Raw genomic sequence first — 17,556 nt, 5'->3', positions numbered from 1 at the left:
ACAGCTTGCTTTGTGGGCAATATATGAGTAGACTTAAAATATGACAGGAAATCACAATAATAGATTGTATCTAAAAGCCGGGACGTGCTAGGAAAATTTCAAGGTGATTTTCTTTTGTTACCAGCAGACCAAAATCCACAAAATACCTCCAAAGGTGTTTAGGAAGCAAAATCTTCATTGTCCAGTGTACCAGGATGAAAGTACAGAAGGATTAGATTCGAAATTCAAGCACTAATTAAAACTGTTTCCACTAGAATGGTATCACTTTTCCTGGGTCAGTTTTATGCAACTGAAGAAATTCCACTGGAACTTCCTGCCATGAGTTGCCCTTCCATTCCAGCTCTAGCATAAATGTAATTCCTCCCATAATCCTGCCTTTGAATGTGACTGAGTGATGAACCTGTCAATGGAACTTGTTGTGCTTCATTTCCAGGACCTCCAGACAGACCCCTTTTCACTGCACCAGTTTGTCATCTCACTCCATTTAGGAAATCTGGTTGCAACACACATGGTTCCTTCAGCTAATTGGTACAGATTGTAAACAGTTCAGGCCCACCAGCTATTCCCAAGGCACCCCTCTAGTGATTAATTCCTAATCTGAAAATAGCCCATTATTCATGCAACCCTATTTTCCATTATATATTGGCCAGTATATTACCCACAATGCAATGTGTTTTCGTGTTGTAACCTTGACCTGTGGGACTTCTGAAAATTTATATTCACCACATCTCCTTGTTCCCTCGACAGCCAACTTGTTTCCTACATCCTTATGTAACACATTTATCAAAAACGCTTGACCTTTCATACTTTGTGGACCCTGCTTGATTTTCTCTTGATTTTCTAAATATTCCCTGATAAAAGATGAGTTGCAGCATTTTCCCAGTGACAGATGCTGAGCTAACTACCTGAAGTTTCCTCCTTTCTGTCTCCCTCCTCTCTTCACTAGTGCAGGATTTATGGCTTTTGAATCCTGTGGAACATGTCTAGAATTCAAGGAAATCAGGTAAGCTGCAGTCAAGACCTTTATCTCTGCAGCCACTTCCTTAAAAAGCCAAGGGTGCAGGGCATTAGGTCCATGGACCTGTCGATCTTTAGCTCTGTTGCATTGCCCAGTACCTCTTCTGCTGTGGTAGACATTGTTTTAATTTGCTTACTCCCTCCTATAACTAATCAGTAGGTGTATCAATGATCATTGGGGTATCAGAGGTGGAGAGGGTGAACAAATTTAAGTTCTTGGGAGTCACTATCTCGGAGGATCTTTCCTGAACCCATCACACTAATGGCATCAGAAAGAAATCGTGTCAGGACCTCGACTTCCTCAGGAGTTTGCAGAGGTTTGGAATGGCATCCGAAGCTCTGGCAAATTTCTACAGATGCGTGGTGGAGGGTGTGCTGACCGGCTGCACCACGGTCTGGTGTGGGAAGACCAATACCCCTAAGTGTAAAGCCCTGCAAAGGGTGGTGGACACAGCCCAGAACATCTCAGGCAAACCTCTCCCCATCATCGAGAACATCTACAGGGAATGCTGCCGTCGGAGAGCAGCGGCAATCATCAGAGATTATACCACCCAGCACCCACTCTGTTCTCACTGTCACCATCAGGAAAGAGGTCTAGGGGCCACAAGACTCACACCACCAGGTTCAGGAACAGCCACTACCCCTCCACCATCAGACTCCTAGCAAGAAACTCAATCAGAGACTAATTTAAGGACTCATACTTTTGCACTTATTTTCCCCTCTCTATATTGCACAATCGGTTTGTTCACATTTCTTTATTTGTTTGCATGTGTACATTGTGTGCAGGTTTTTTGGTGCATTACCAATAAGTGATAATTCTGCCTGGCCTGGAGGTAAAAGAATCTCAGGGTTGTAATTGATGCCATGTATGTTCTCTGACAATAAATCTGAAATCTATCAGCAGGACCCTTAAGATTTCAATTAACATTTTAGCTCATTTTATATATGTGACTCCATATTAGTGATCTGTGTACATGGGTCACCCACAACCCCAAGTTTTCACTTAACTAATTCTTTAACCCATGATTTTTACATGAAATTGATGAATTAAGGGTGATAACATCCATCTGTCTTCTAATTTAGCAAAGTGATACCACCATCTGCACTGCTCTCTGTCCCATCATTCTTCATCATGTTATCTGAAGTCTTGGATATCTTGTTCTTGATTTGTATGAATGACTTTCTAAATCATTAATAAATATAAAATATAGTTGAATTCCCAGCATAGATCACTGAGGATCATTACTATGTACATGCTCTCTGTTTTCAACCACCTCACCAATCATATTCAATGACATGAAAGCAGTTCCATAGGCACCCAGTCAGCATTAATCTGTCAGCAATTTCACAGATGCAGACACTATGTATTGTCGTATACTGTAATAAGACAAATGTAATAGTACATGAAATTGCCTTCAGTCTGCCATAAGACAGGCAATGATTTGCTCTTAGCATTGACGTCACTCCTTAAAGTCAGAGAAAGAGAAGCATAAGAGTGTGTGTGCGCGCGCGCACGCGTGGATTCACCTCCAACACTCCTGCAGCCGCACAGACTCCAATTCAGTTCAAATCATCGGCAACCTGAACCCAGATTCAAACCTCTGAAACGACGAGGAAGCCTTTGGTGTCCAGGGCCCTTTGGTAACCCTTCTTACCCTCAGCATCATCTCGAATTTGGGTTTCTATACCTGGGTCTCATGAGCCAGTCTCCAGCAGCCTGCAGCCTGGTGTGTGTCCTTTGACCGCGCCAGCAGCCCGCTGCCTGTGTGGGTTCCTTGCCCACAAGTCGCCAACCGCTCGCCATCTGTGTTGTAAGTACCACCAGCCTTGGGATTCCTGTAGGAGCATGAAAATCTTGAACTTGCTGACCAATCAAAGTGGGGTTTTTCATGATTGCAATCTTTCATTGGACTCTGTAAAATCCAACAGTGGAATCGCCTGAGCTGTTACACGGAGAATCATATATATGAACTCACAGGCATAGAATGGAATGTCCCATTTACAGTGCAAGTGTATTCATTGGAAAATTGGATGCATTTTTAGAGAAAGAAGGACATGCTTTGAGATTAATGCAGGGAGGATTTATTTTTCTTTGTTTTATTTTAAATAGTACAGCTCTACAATCATTTAATTGGATTATTGATGGCTGAGGACTATGTGGATTTGCAATTGCCTTTTATCCTGTGTTGTTTTAAACAGAATACTTGCAGTTGCCCACCTTTCCCCCAATGACAACCAGAAGGAACATTAAATGATTTCTTCCCCACCCACCCGCCACCCCCACCACCACTTGGCAGCAATAAAGGAGTTGCATAAAAAAGCTGCCAAGGATGGGAGTTCAAGGAAGGGGGAGCACAGCATATCCCTGTGTGATAAGACAATCCACTACAATCATCTGCCCAATGGTGACGCAGGCCACGAGTGGCCAGCACAGAACGGAGCGGGCTCCCCTTCTTTGCCCAGGAGAAGCCCATGTTTGCAGACCCGCGTGGGTTGATGAAGCATGTTGCTTCCCTGCTGGCATGTTGCCAAAGAGACAATGACTCTGCAGGGCGCTAACTTCACTCCCCTTTTTAGAAGCACGCTGACATCACTCTCATTTGTGAGCCGCGCTGACATCACTCCCCTTTATGAGGCACACTGACATCACTCCCCTTTATGAGGCGCTGACATCACTCCCCTTTGTGAGCCGCGCTGACATCACTCCCCTTTGTGAGCTGCGCTGACATCACTCCCATTTGTGAGCCGCGCTGACATCACTCCCCTTTATGAGGCATACTGACATCACTCCCCTTTATGAGGCGCTGACATCACTCCCCTTTGTGAGCCGTGCTGACATCACTCCCCTTTATGAGGCACACTGACATCACTCCCCTTTGTGAGCCGTGCTGACATCACTCCCCTTTGTCAGGCGCTGACATCACTCCCCTTTGTGAGGCGCTGACATCACTCCCCTTTGTGAGGCGCTGACATCACTCCCCTTTGTGAGGCGCTGACATCACTCCCCTTTGTGAGGCGCTGACATCACTCCCCTTTGTCAGGCGCTGACATCACTCCCCTTTGTGAGGCGCTGACATCACTCCCCTTTGTGAGGCGCTGACATCACTCCCCTTTGTGAGGCGCTGACATCACTCCCCTTTATGAGGCGCTGACATCACTCCCCTTTGTGAGGCGCTGACATCACTCCCCTTTATGAGGCGCTGACATCACTCCCCTTTGTGAGGCGCTGACATCACTCCCCTTTATGAGGCGCTGACATCACTCCCTTTTGTGAGGTGTGCGATTGTTTAAAATAAAAACCAGTTGGTAGTCGACTCTTCTCTGGTAGCTGTTGTTTCTTGAGCTCTGCAGTTAGTTCCACTAAATTGGTGACTCCGACATGTCCTCAACGTCTTTTAAGCCCCAACAGTGAAACATCGTGAGAAAGCCTGCAGAATGGATGCCACTACTGCGCTGCACACGGTGGCTGTGAAACTGACCATATCCATGGTTCCAGCAGGCTGAGGCCCAGTCCCACATTAGGAACAGAACAAATGAAGCCACCAAATTCAGGCATGTAGTTGCCTCATTAGATGAAGATTCTGCTGCCAAGGTAGATGATTTTATCAACATCCCGCCCAAGGAGGATCAAACCATTGCTTTAAGGCAAAACTCCTCACGACTTTCGGCATGTTTGACCTGGAAAGAGGCACACGCTTACTCCACTCAATGATTTGGGGGACAGAAGGATGTCAGACCTGACGAATGAAATGCTTGCATTAGCAGACGGCCATTTCAACTGCTTAATGTTCGAGGCAGCCTTCTTGGAACAGCTCCCTTGTGATATCGCCCACCTGCTCTTCTGCTGACTTCTCCAAACCAAGGGAAATGATTCTGCAGTGCGCTGACATCATTCCCTTTTTAGAAGCACGCCAGTCTGTTCGCCAATCACCGAGCCCATCAGTGACAGTTGGCGTTGTCGTTTCCTTGGGAGTCAATCATGTAACTGCACAGTGGCACACAGCGGCGCGCATTCCTGCCCCACTTCCTGTGATAGAAACACCACTCACTGTTTTCCAATGGCTTTTTCTTCCTTGGTAGCTTGTGGAGTACCATAGAACTGGTGGCTACTTTGACTTGACTGTACAAGGTGACCTCTTGAAACTTTGCCATGGGAGGCTGTAGTACCCTGTGAAATCTGCCTGCATCCCTCGCCATTTCCACCTACGACTCAAAGGTTTCAGCATGTACACATAGACATTGTGGGTCTGCTGCCCGTGTCCAGAGGTCAACAGTATATACTAACAATGGTTGACTGTTTTACCTGCTGGCCAGAAGCTACACCAATGATGGACATCACGGCTGAAACGTGTGCTTGGACTTTTCTCTTGACCTGGGTTCCTCGATTTGGAGAACCAGTCCATCTAACCTCTGACAGGGGAACTCAGTTTACTTCAACCATGTGGGCAAACCTGGGGAGACTTTGTGGTACACATTTACACCATACTACGGCGTACCACCCGCAGGCTAATGCGGGAAGGTTTCCACCGGCATCTGAAACAAGCATTGCGGGCAAGACTTAACGGGCCTCAGTGGGCAGATGATTTACCGTGGATGCAGTTGAGTATTAGAATGGCACTTAAGGATGATCTGGAGACTGTCACATTTGTGGCCCGAAATATGAAATTGATAGCACCATCAACACATGATTTACCCGTTGAACATTGGCGTGTATTTATTTCTCTGCTCCCATTATTCCACCATTCCGCGCCTGCCTATATCGCGCGCATGCCCTCTGACCTCCAGTCAGGTTAATAGCTCAACCTCTATTTGCATACATCTCATGCATATTCATTATCATGACATCCCTCCTTTCACCGGAAATAAACTTTATATCTTTATGTGTCTTAACCTTTCAATCTAAGTGTATATCTTGTATGAATATCACCGAACATAATACATTGCTGTGTTTCTTTCTGTTTAAATGCAAACACTTTAACACTATCAATAGCATTTTTCTGCCTTCAAACCAACAAAAGCAACATCAAATTCCCTCTTCACAAAATGTAACGTAACCATGTTATAACCAAATGTAATATAATGGCTCAACATTTCTTCTGTAGTTATACTAATACAATGGTCACCTCATATGCAAAATGTACACGTTTAAATTTATACATTTTTTTTTCATTTAATACCAAATAGTCGAACAAAACAAAAATGCAATTCTTACAGCACTCATACATGTACTTTATGATGTATTTATCAAAATCACTGTCCAAATGTTCCCATTATCATTCCTCTTCCTACATCAAAATACTTCTGATTGTTGGTTACTGCTACTGATGTTCCAAAGTCAAACCACGTCAAGTATAAAATAAATGTTCGACGCACAGTTTTATTTTTCTAATAACGCTAAACACAACGAAACAGCGATAATCCAGGTAATCATAGCACATCTTCGCAAAGGTCTCTTTCTCAAAGTTCGCGATGGTTTCCTTCCTGACATCCACATATACGCATTCACTGCGTGTTTCACAAGGGCAGCGTTCGGTGTACACCCTTTACATTATTTCTCTTTTTTTTTCACAGTCACCACACATTTCCACTTTTCCTTGGCGTGTATCATTACTGCGCTTCCACTGAATCAATGCATTTTTTTTTCTTCATTGAAACTCATTCCAACTATCACAAGCTTTCATTTTCATGATAATGCGGGCACGATTAGAAATATGGCACAAAATCTTCATATCGCTTAGGTGGTTTCCTGTCCCGTCTCAGCCTTCCTGCAATGCTACTGTCGTGACTTGGTTGCTCACCCTCAGCACCGGAAACACTGCTCGCTACGGCCTCTGGTGTTTTTGGTACTCTGGCCACTTCATCGGGAAAACTGGTAACTACCTCTGGAACGTCGTCTGGTCCCTCAGGTTGAGCAACCCGTACTGGATTTCCAACCACTTCACTCGGTGCCGCTCTGGATTGGTAGTTTTTGACACCAGACACGTTTCTTTTGCAGAGGACTCCAGCTGGAAACCTGACTGTCACCATACTGCCGCTTCTGGATACAACAGTGTAGAGTTGATGGTAATAAAGTGTGTCTAGCTTACCACCACTCTCTTGCCTCACAAGAACATTATCTCCAGGCATGATGTCTGAGTACCTGGCCCCATGCCTTGAGTCTGCATCCAGCTTTGGTACCCCCTTCTTTTCAGCATCGTGGTCCCTCACCTCCTGGTCGTCCCTGATTTCCTTCAGTTCGGGCATTTTTGTGCGGATTTTCCTCCCAAAGAGTACTTCTGCTGGACTTTTTCCTGTGGTTGCATGAGGGGTTGCCCGATAGACAGCTACATAGGATAGCAATGCTTCTCTCCAGTTCTGTCCTTCTGCACGAGTGATCCATAGTTGTTTTTCGATGGACTGATTTTGTCTTTCTACTTCTCCGTTGGCTTGCGGCCATTTAGGAGTTACTTTGTGATGGTGGATGCCTATGGTCTTCATATATTCAGCAAATGTCTCTGAGATGAACTGTGGACCATTGTCAGAGTATAGCGTAACAGGCAATTCATGTCTCGCGATGATTTCTGCCAATGCTTGTATCGTTTTTTCAGTGGTCATTGACCTTATCACAGAGTACTCATAGTATCTGCTGTAGTAGTCCACCACTACCATGATTGACTTGCCAGTTGGTAAAGGTCCGAGAAAGTCAACAGCTACATCGATCCACGGTCCTGTTGGGAGTTGCATACTCCGGATCAGCTCTGGGAGATTATTCCTATTTGTGAGTTGACACCCATGACAGGTTTTGATGAATTTCTCCACGTCTTTATCATAACCTGGCCACCATACTTTACTCCTGAGGTTTTGCTTGGTACCAACAATACCTAGGTGTCCTTCATGAGCTAATGATACGATCTTCGGTCTCAACCTCTGTGGTATCACCAATCTACAACCCCTCAACACACACTGCCTGATGCAACAAAGTTCGTCTCTAATGGGAACATATGCTTTGTGAGTGTACTTGTCCCATTGTCCACTTTGGATACATTTTCTAACTTCCATGAGTTCTGGGTCATGTTCGGACTCTCTCTTGACTTCCCTCGTTGTCACAGCTCTCGGTGTCGAATGGATAGCTACGAAGCGTACAAAGCTCTTTGCTTCTGTCCCCAGTTCTGACTTGGATTGTGGGCATCCATCTTTCAACAATCTGGACATCGGATCAGCAATGTTTGCTTTCCCAGCAATGTGGACTACTCTGTACTTCTACAGTTGGAGTCTGAGCACCCATCGTTCTATCCTGGCACACGGTTTGGACCTGGCGGCGTAGATCACCTCCAATGGTTTATGGTCCATGATGAGTTCAAATTCAATGCCATACACATATGCATGGAATCTCTCGCAGGCCCATACAAGTCCGAGTGCTTCTTTCTCTGTCTGAGAATATCTCCTTTCAATGTCTGTCAAAGATCTGCTGGCATAGGCAATGATTCTTGGTCCCTCATCATGCGTCTGGACCAACACGGTTCCTAAACCAACAGGGCTAGCATCCGCTATGACTTTGGTTGGTGCATCTGGATCATAATACCCAAGAGTATCGGCATTCATCAGACTTTGTTTCAGAGCTGTGAATGCTTCCTTCTGCTCAGGGCCAAAATGGAATGGTACACCTTTCCTGGTTAGTTTCCTCAGTGGTTCTGCCAGTGTAGCAAAGTTAGGGATGAACTTTGCGCAATAATTGACCAATCCCAAGAAACTCCTCATCTCCGTTGCATTCTGGGGTTCACGTGCATTGGCAACAGCTTTCACCTTGGCATCAGCTGGGTTCAGTCCTTCCCGTGTAAGCCTGTGTCCCATGAAGTCCATCTCTGAGACACCGAACTGGCACTTGTCTCCATTCACAATAAGGCCTGCCCCCTGTAGTCTGGATAGCACAAGCCTCAACCGTCTGTCATGCTCTTCCTGTGTAGCTGCATGGACTATGATGTCATCAGAAATGTTGGTGACTCCAGGAATGCCTTGAATCACTCAATGGATTTCGTACTGGTAGATCTCAGGAGCTGCATTGATGCCGAACGATAGCCTCTTGTACTGGTACAATCCACAATGAGTCACAAATGTTGTCATGTCCCTGGATTCTGGGTCCACCTCTAGTTGATCATAGCCCCATTTTAAATCGATTTTTAAGAACACCTGACTGGTTGTTAACTCCTGGGGTACTTTTTCTACTGTTGGTATGGGGTGTCGTTCTCAAATTATAGCTTCATTGGCCATCCTCATATCAACACACAGTCTCATGTCACCATTTGGTTTGAGCACGATCACTACTGGGCTGACCCATTGCGTTGAATGTTCTACAGATTCAATAATGTCTTGCTCAATCAACTCTTTGATTTTGGCCTCGACTTTCCCACTAAGTCCAAATGGGGTTCTGCACATTGGTTGCACCTTGGGTTTGACTGTTTTGTCCACAGCTAGCTTTAGTTGTCGACCTTTCAGCTTTCCTACTCACTGGAAAACTGCGGGGAATTCTTGCTTCATATTCTCGTATGACTGAACTGAATTAACACGAACTCCAATATGAAGTATTGCCAGATCTTGCGCCGTGCGTCTACTCAGCAATGGTTTTTCCCTCTCGTCTATGACAACAAACTCTGCTTCGGTGTGCTTGTCACCAGCTTCAACAGTCGCAGTGAAACATCCAATGGTCTGCAATGGCTTGGTTGCTGTGTATGGATACAGTTTCTTTGAACACTTCTTTGACGTACAAATTATCTTTTTTTTTTCAATTTCTCTCATAAGTGTCGGTCAATTACATTACTGTCACTGCCTGAGTCTACAATGACCGGAACTGTCACACCACGAATTATCACTGGGACTTTCTCATGATGGTCATCATTCAATGTAAACTGATAGTATTTCTGCCCATCCTGGTTGTTGTCATCATCGTCACTTTCTGGGACACCTTCTATATGGCGAATAGTGCCTTGCTTTCTCTGTCCATAATTGTCTTTCTTTCCAGGAGACTTTCCTTTCCCCCAAGCTTTGCCCTTAGAAGCTGTACTCTTCCCATTCTGGTTTGCATTTGACTTGCTTTTGGACTTCTTTGCAAAGTGGTCTTTTCCTCCACACTTTCTACAAACTTTGCCTTTTGCTGGGCAGCATGGGTCTTTTCCAAAATGACCTCTGTCTCCACATCTGTAACACTCAAAGTCACGCGTCGGCATATTTCTTGGCTGGCTATGACTATGCAAGAGCCTATTTACTTGTTGACCAACTTTGTCTTTACTGGGCTGGCTTTAGTGGTCTTTCAGTTTCATGATATGAAATTGTCCCTCAACAGCCTCTAATGCAGCAGCAATTGCTAAAGTGTTGGTAAGTTTCAACTTACCCCCTTTTTTCAGCATTCACCTTCTGAGTTTGTCTGATCTGCAGTGCTGCACGACTTGATCCAATAACTGGTTGTCCAAATCAGCTGCCAAGTAATTGCAACAGCCAGTTGTCGCAATCTCGTCACGTACTGGGCAACCATTTCCCCATCTTCCTGTTTTGTTTTGCAAAACAAATGGCGTTGAAATGTGGTATTCGGTGTCACCACATAGTGTGCATTCAATGCATCTACAGCTTTCTGGTATTCCTCCTTCCTTCCAGTATTCGAAAGCATCTTAAAAGTTTCCCGAACTGCAGGTCCTGTGGTGAAGAGAAATAACACCCTCTGCTGCGCTTTCTGCTCCGACGTACTCCCATCGAGAAATAGGCCACGACTGTCGGCGTAAGCTTCGAACTCTTCAAGCCATGCCCTCCACTTCATGCTTACAGTGCTTGCATTGCCCATCAGGTTAAAATGAGGAACACCGCGAAGGGCTAGAAATTCAGCTCCAGTGACTGCCATGATGAAACGTTCCAGCTCAAAGCCACGGATTCAAAATCCAAAATGTTTATCCTCATCACCAATGTCACATTTGTGGCCCGAAATGTGAAATTGATAGCACAAGATTTACCTGTTGAACATCGGCGTGTATTTATTTCTCTCCTCCCATTATTCCACCATTCCGCGCCTGCCTACATCGCACACATGCCCTCTGACCATCCTCTATCTGCATACATCTCATGCATATTCATTATCATGGCATTAGTTTACGGCACTCCACTCCTAGTACCAGAGGACATCACTCCTTCTCCAGCCTCAGTTACAGAGGAATTACCAGAACTAACAAGATGAGTTCCCTGGCTCCGGTTCCAGCAACTCATCATGGATCACCAACTACACATGTTCTTGCTGCTCTCGACTCTACTTCTTACATCTCTGTCCATCCCACGCTACACGCCTGCAGCAACCTTCCGAGGGGCCTTTATAAAGTGCTGCAGCACAATGGATCTATGGTGCTATTGGACATTGGTGGTCGACTCAAACTTTTTACACAAGGCAGACTGAAGACTGCACACATGGACATTGCTGAACCTGTGCATGTCCCACCTCCCAAACACTAGGGACGCCTTCCTAAAATACCCAAATTTGTGACATTGCAGCTGTGCAATGATTCTGGGGGTGGGTGGGGGGGTGGGTGATGTGGTGGACCAAGTGGTCACACAGTTAGACAGGCAGAATCGCTGCACCGAGCAGCCGGCACAGAATGGTGCGTGCTCCCCTTCTTTGCCCAGGAGAAGCCCACACTTGCAGACCCGTGGGGGTTGATGAAGCCTGTTGCTTCCCTGCTGGCATGTTGCCAGAGAGACTGCAGTGCACTAACTTCACTCCCCTTTGAGGCATGCTCACATCACTCCCCTTTGTGAGGCGCACTGACATCACTTCCCTTTGTGAGGCGCGCTGACATCACTCCCCTTCGTGAGGTGCGCTGACATCACTTCCCTTTGTGAGGCGTGCTGACATCACTCCCCTTTCTGAGGCGCGCTGACATCACTTCCCTTTGTGAAGTGCGCGATTGTTTAAAATTAAAAACTAGTTGGTAGTTGACTCTTCTCTGAACAGCTATGTTTCTTGAACTCTGCAGTTAGTCCCAGTAAAATATTTTATATAAAATCTTTTCCCTCCCTTGTAGCCTTGCTGACGTTCTTCCAACTCAATATATCCTTTGGAAGGTGCAGTATTCAGAACTTCATACAGTCCTCTGGGTGGGATCTAATGAGATCTTTGGGTAATTGAAGGTCTGGGCATTATTAGCATTACTGGATCATAATATGTCTACTACATTGTAAGTGGTTTTGAGCAAGTCAGAGAAACACGAAAGTATGTGCACAAGCACAGAAATGCTTGGGGATCTCAGCAGGTCTTACAGCATCCATAGAAAGGAAAGATATATTACTGATGTTTCAGGCCTGAGCCCTTCTTCAAGGTGTGGGGAAAAAGTAGACAGGCGCCCAAATAAAAGAAATCGTAGGGGGAGGATTACAGACCACCAGGCAAAAGTTCTGAAGATCTGGAGAAGAGGCCAGAAGGTGAGAAATGATTGTTGTGGGGGTGGGGGGGGGGGGTGCTGCAGGGGAATAGTTGGCACTGTGAGTGTAAAACAGTGATGAAAATCATAATACAAATCTGAAGTGAAAATAGAAAATACTGGAGGCAGCATCTTTGGAAAGAGAAAGAGTGAATGTTTCAGGACAAAGAACCTTCATGAGAACAGGCTGTAGGAAGTTGTTTAGAATTGTATAAATTACTTTTTTTTAGTCATTTTGTGTGTTTACTTGTATAAATGTCAAAACAATGAATGTTGTCCTCTTAACTTGCATGAATTAATGATGAGTTGCAAGAAGGATGCATTCCTGAGTCATTTTCTTCCCTCTGTGACGAGTTCCGTTCCTGCTAAGTGAGCTGTTTAGGTGGGTGGGGTTAAACTAGCAGTCAGCCTGCTGCCTGGGATGAAATAATTGGGAGGTGGCAGGGGATAGATCAAAAAAGCACTTACTGGAATTCCTCATCTTTCCCAGGTGATGGATGGAATCTGGCTGTACCAGATCCAACCTGAGTTCTGACTTCCCTACTAGCCTGTGAAGCCTGAAGTGTCTTCCTGGTTGAGGACTTTGGGGCTTTGTGCCTTTAAAGCAGCCATTCTCATCTTTTTTTTTGTTGCTTTGAACAGAGTCGTAATGGGGCTAAAGCAAAAAAAAAGAGGTTGAGAATGGCTATTTTTAAAGCTTCCCCCCCACTTCCCTATGAAGTAGTTAAGTTTAGTTGGTTTCTTCCATACTTTCCTCAGAAGCAGAATTTATTGTCACAGTCGTGTCACATAATTGATTCATTAGCGACACTCATACAGTGCAAATATTGCGATGAAATTACATTTAAAATAATTATGATGGCAGAGAGGAAGAAGCTGTCTTTATGTCCCGGGGATTTTCATCCTCAGGCTCTTGTACCTCCATCCCGATGTGTGAAGAGGGTATGGCGTGGGTTACATAGAGTAACCTTGAGGACTGCTTTCTTTAGACACCGTCTCTTGTAGATGGTGTCCTCGATGGAGTGGAGGCTGATGCCTGTGATGGCATCCTGTGCATCGGTACCTCCATACCAGAGGGTGATGCAACCTCCATGATACATGTACGGAAATTTGCAAAAGCCTATGTGGGGACGTACCAAATCCTGTCAAACTCCTCACGATGTATAGCCACTGGCAAACCTCCTTCATGATTGCATCAACATGGAGGCCGCAGGATAGATCCTTAGAGATGTTAACACCGAGGAACATGAACATGTGAGAGATGAGAAAAACTGACATTGCAATATGAACATGAAGAAATTAAGAAAATAAAATTGATACATAAGTAAATGAATGAAGCCAGTGCAAACAACATGAGACATGGATATTAGAAGGCAGGAAGCTGACACTGTCTGAGTAAGATAAGAATCTCCTAGAGAGAATCAGCAAGTTCACTAACTGAAGGAGATAAGGACAGACAGTTGATGATAGAAGTAGAGTTAGTCTGAATGAGATAAGGGTCTCCAAGCCCCAGATAGAATTAGCAAGGCTTGCATAAATAATTAGAAGACCGTAGACAGTATTAGCAAGTTATACATATATAATTAGTAAGCCATACACAGATTTTTCAAGTATGCATATTTAACTAGTAAACCCTAGACAAGATTAACGAACCCTGCAGATGAAGGGACTGTAGCCCTGAGAGTCGGGAAGGTGTGAATGGGGACAAGGGCTAGGATGTGAATAAGGACAATGGGAATAATGGCATAAGAAGACACCGACAGGATACCCCCTGGTCCTCCAAGTCTACTGAAACTGCACGTAGGCAGGAAGGATTGCCTCTGCCAAACCCATCCAGGGGGCAGAAGAATGTAAGGGGGAGGGTATTCTGATGCTGAAATTGACTGTATAAAAGTTGGGTGAGCCCCAGTGTATGTGTGTATTCCCAGGGTAAGGGGAAGCACCCAACTTTGCATTGTTGTTGTAATAAATGTTCTTTGTTCTCAATTTTTGTCTCGTGCAATTTCTTTAAAGGTACTTCTATTTCTAACAAACATGAAGCTCTTAACCCATTCTGACCACTGACTACATACTGGCTGCTGCTTGCTGCTAACCCTTTCATTCAGATTTATTGTTAGAGTACATACATGACAGCCCAGAGATTCTTTTCCTTGCGTGTGAGGCAGAATTACTACTTAATGATTGTGCAAAAGAAAACTGTACACAATGTACAGATGTAAACAAATAATGTAATCAGATCACAAATGTAAACAATCTGAATGAGAAATAGAATTTTAAAAAAAATCAATAAAGTGCAAAAGTAAGAGTCCTTCAATGAGTCTTATGGTGGAGGAGTAGCAGCTGTTCCTGAACCTGGTGGTGCGAATCTTGTGGCACCTACACCTCTATCCTGATGGCAGCAGTGAGAACAGAATGTGTGCTGGGTGATGTGGATCCTTGATGATTGCTGCTGCTCTCCGATGGCAGCGTTACCTTTATATATTCTCGATGGTGAGAAGGGTTTTGCCTGTGTTGTCCTGGGCTGTGTCCACTACCTTTTACAGGGCTTTATGCTCAGTGGTATTGGTGTCTCCGTAATAGACCATCACACCTCTGTAGAAATTTGCCAAGGTTTCTGGTAGTCATACCACACCTCTGCAAACTCCTGAGGAAGTAGACAAGCTGACTTGTTTTCTTCACGAGGCCATTCATGTGTTGGGTCCAGGAAAGATCCTCTCAGATAGTGACTCCCAAGAACTTAAATTTGCTCACCCTCTCCACCTCTGTTCCCCCATTGATCACTGGATCGGACACCTCTTGTTTTCCCTTCCTGAAGTCAACAATCAGTTCCTTAGTTTTGGTGACCTTGAGAGTGAGGTTCTATTGGTGCACCATGCAGCTAGGTTTTCAATCTCCCTCCTGTATGCTGACTCACTGCTTTTCTTTACACAACCCAGTACCATGGTCGCCTCAGTAAATTTGTAGATGTAGTCATAGTCCTACTGACTGCGTAAAAAAATCATAATTTAAAAAAATTATTTCAGTCCATGATCCCCCCCCCCCACCTTAAATGTGCAGTGGCCCCCGAGGGGTTCATGTGGCTTCCACTGAGAATGGTTGTTTTAAAGAACACGGCAAAAAGAGGGTGTACGAGCCAACATGAATATGCAGCTTGCCACATTTGCTCTCATGGTGTACATTTGAAGGAATAGTTAAGCCTAAATCCACAGGATACAAATAGAGTGGAGGAAAAAAGAAACAACTGGGAGCAAATGGAGCTAGATTATAAACTTGGCGGCATGAGTTATAAAAATAATGATTGTTGAGGAATAGAAAAAGCTATCTGTGAACTACTGGATACACTGAAAGCCTCAAGGATAGATTTTAAATGTGATTTAACTAAACCTTAATTCCCTCTGTTATTGTCATCTCTTACTGGGTAGAGTGGCTTGTAAAATCAAAAAAGAATATTAGAATGTTCAGCTGCTATCAGTTCATGCCGGGCACAGTGTAACGATTTACCGTTAGATTGTGTAACACATGCAAGGCATGTTGTATCTGTGATATAATCAAGCAAAAGTATTGATTGACATGGATCTGCGCTTAAAATATAATAAATTGCTCTGAAGAAATTATAATATTGAAATCCAATAGAATACTCCAAGGGATGCCATTTTCTGAGCTGTTTTATGAATGCCATCTGAATTGTATGGGATACAGCACCACATCTACTCAGCAGTATTTACATTGCCACATGCTAAATTTGTAATGAAATAAAAATAAATGGCAGTGCTCAGGTGAGGAGAGGGGATTGCTCCTAAATGTCAATTGCTTAAATGAGATTTTGCTGACAAAAAACTTTAATTAGCTTAAGAACAAAGTGATTAAAGAGAGAAAAGTAGACCTTACATAACTGGGTTAACTGGGGAAACAGCCCACAGAAAAGATAGCCGAACATCAACAGCCTGTCCTTGGAACTTCCCTGCCTGGTGTCCATTATTTGATTCGTAATTACAATATATTACAATGCAGTTTAGAGGGAGGGGGTGGATTAGTAGGAATAGTTTTTTCCCCTTTTTTTCTTTTTATTATTAAGACAAATAAGAAAAGTGGGGGGGGGTGGTTTAACTACAGATTACATATCACAGAGTACTTGAGATGGCAGAGGTCGACAGCATCGAGTCCACGCTGCTGAAGATCCAGCTGCGCTGGATGGGTCACGTCTCCAGAATGGAGGACCATCGCCTTCCCAAGATTGTATTATATGGCGAGCTCTCCACTGGCCACCGTGACAGAGGTGCACCAAAGAAAAGGTACAAGGACTGCCTAAAGAAATCTCTTGGTGCCTGCCACATTGACCACCGCCAGTGGGCTGATAACGCCTCAAACCGTGCATCTTGGCGCCTCACAGTTTGGCGGGCAGCAACCTCCTTTGAAGAAGACCGCAGAGCCCACCTCACTGACAAAAGGCAAAGGAGGAAAAACCCAACACCCAACCCCAACCAACCAATTTTCCCTTGCAACCGCTGCAATCGTGTCTGCCTGTCCCGCATCGGACTTGTCAGCCACAAACGAGCCTGCAGCTGACGTGGACTTTTTACCCCCTCCATAAATCTTCGTCCGCGAAGCCATGCCAAAGAAGAAGACATATCACAGAACAACATGATCACATCCGAGAAGTATAAAACATATAAAGGAATTTTACATATATTATTTGTATAATTTTTGGACATAGTATGAGTTATAATTTAATTGTTTAATTATTATAATTATAGAATTTGAGGCCCTGAATCTTCAATTCTGTAAGATTATTGTTTTCAATATTGCTTTGTGCTCCACGTATTTCATTCCAGATGTGCCCCTGGTATAAGCCAGATGAGAATCTTTTACTGGGAGGGAGCTCAGGACCCAGCTGTTTGCACTGCATTCCATCAGAAGCATGGCTTTAATTAAAATTGGCTTCACCTTTATTACTTGGGTACCCCCAGCTGTTTTTATTGACTCTGCCTTTGCTTCAGCTTGGATAACACCTCAGCCGTTCTCTGCGTTTCTCATTCAGACAACGTCAGGTGTCACCATGATTTCAATTATTTGATTTTGTATTGAGCAAAGCAGAGAAATGTGCATGCAA

General features: G+C 44.4%; 1 long non-coding RNA gene across 1 annotated transcript in view; it reads left to right on the top strand.

The window, feature by feature from the left end:
• The first annotated feature begins 4,303 nt into the window (after positions 1-4,303).
• Positions 4,304-17,556, top strand: part of LOC138764976 (uncharacterized) — a 42,446-nt gene continuing 29,193 nt past the window's right edge. Inside the window, exon 1 of the long non-coding RNA XR_011358395.1 lies at positions 4,304-5,615. This is a non-coding gene — a long non-coding RNA (uncharacterized lncRNA). The remainder of the gene's footprint in view (positions 5,616-17,556) is intronic.

This window comes from Narcine bancroftii, chromosome 5 (genome assembly GCF_036971445.1).
Source record: "Narcine bancroftii isolate sNarBan1 chromosome 5, sNarBan1.hap1, whole genome shotgun sequence".
Classification (NCBI taxonomy): Eukaryota; Metazoa; Chordata; class Chondrichthyes; order Torpediniformes; family Narcinidae; genus Narcine; species Narcine bancroftii.
The sequence above is the reverse complement of the archived record's forward strand: the minus strand, read 5'-3'. Positions and strand labels throughout refer to the sequence as shown.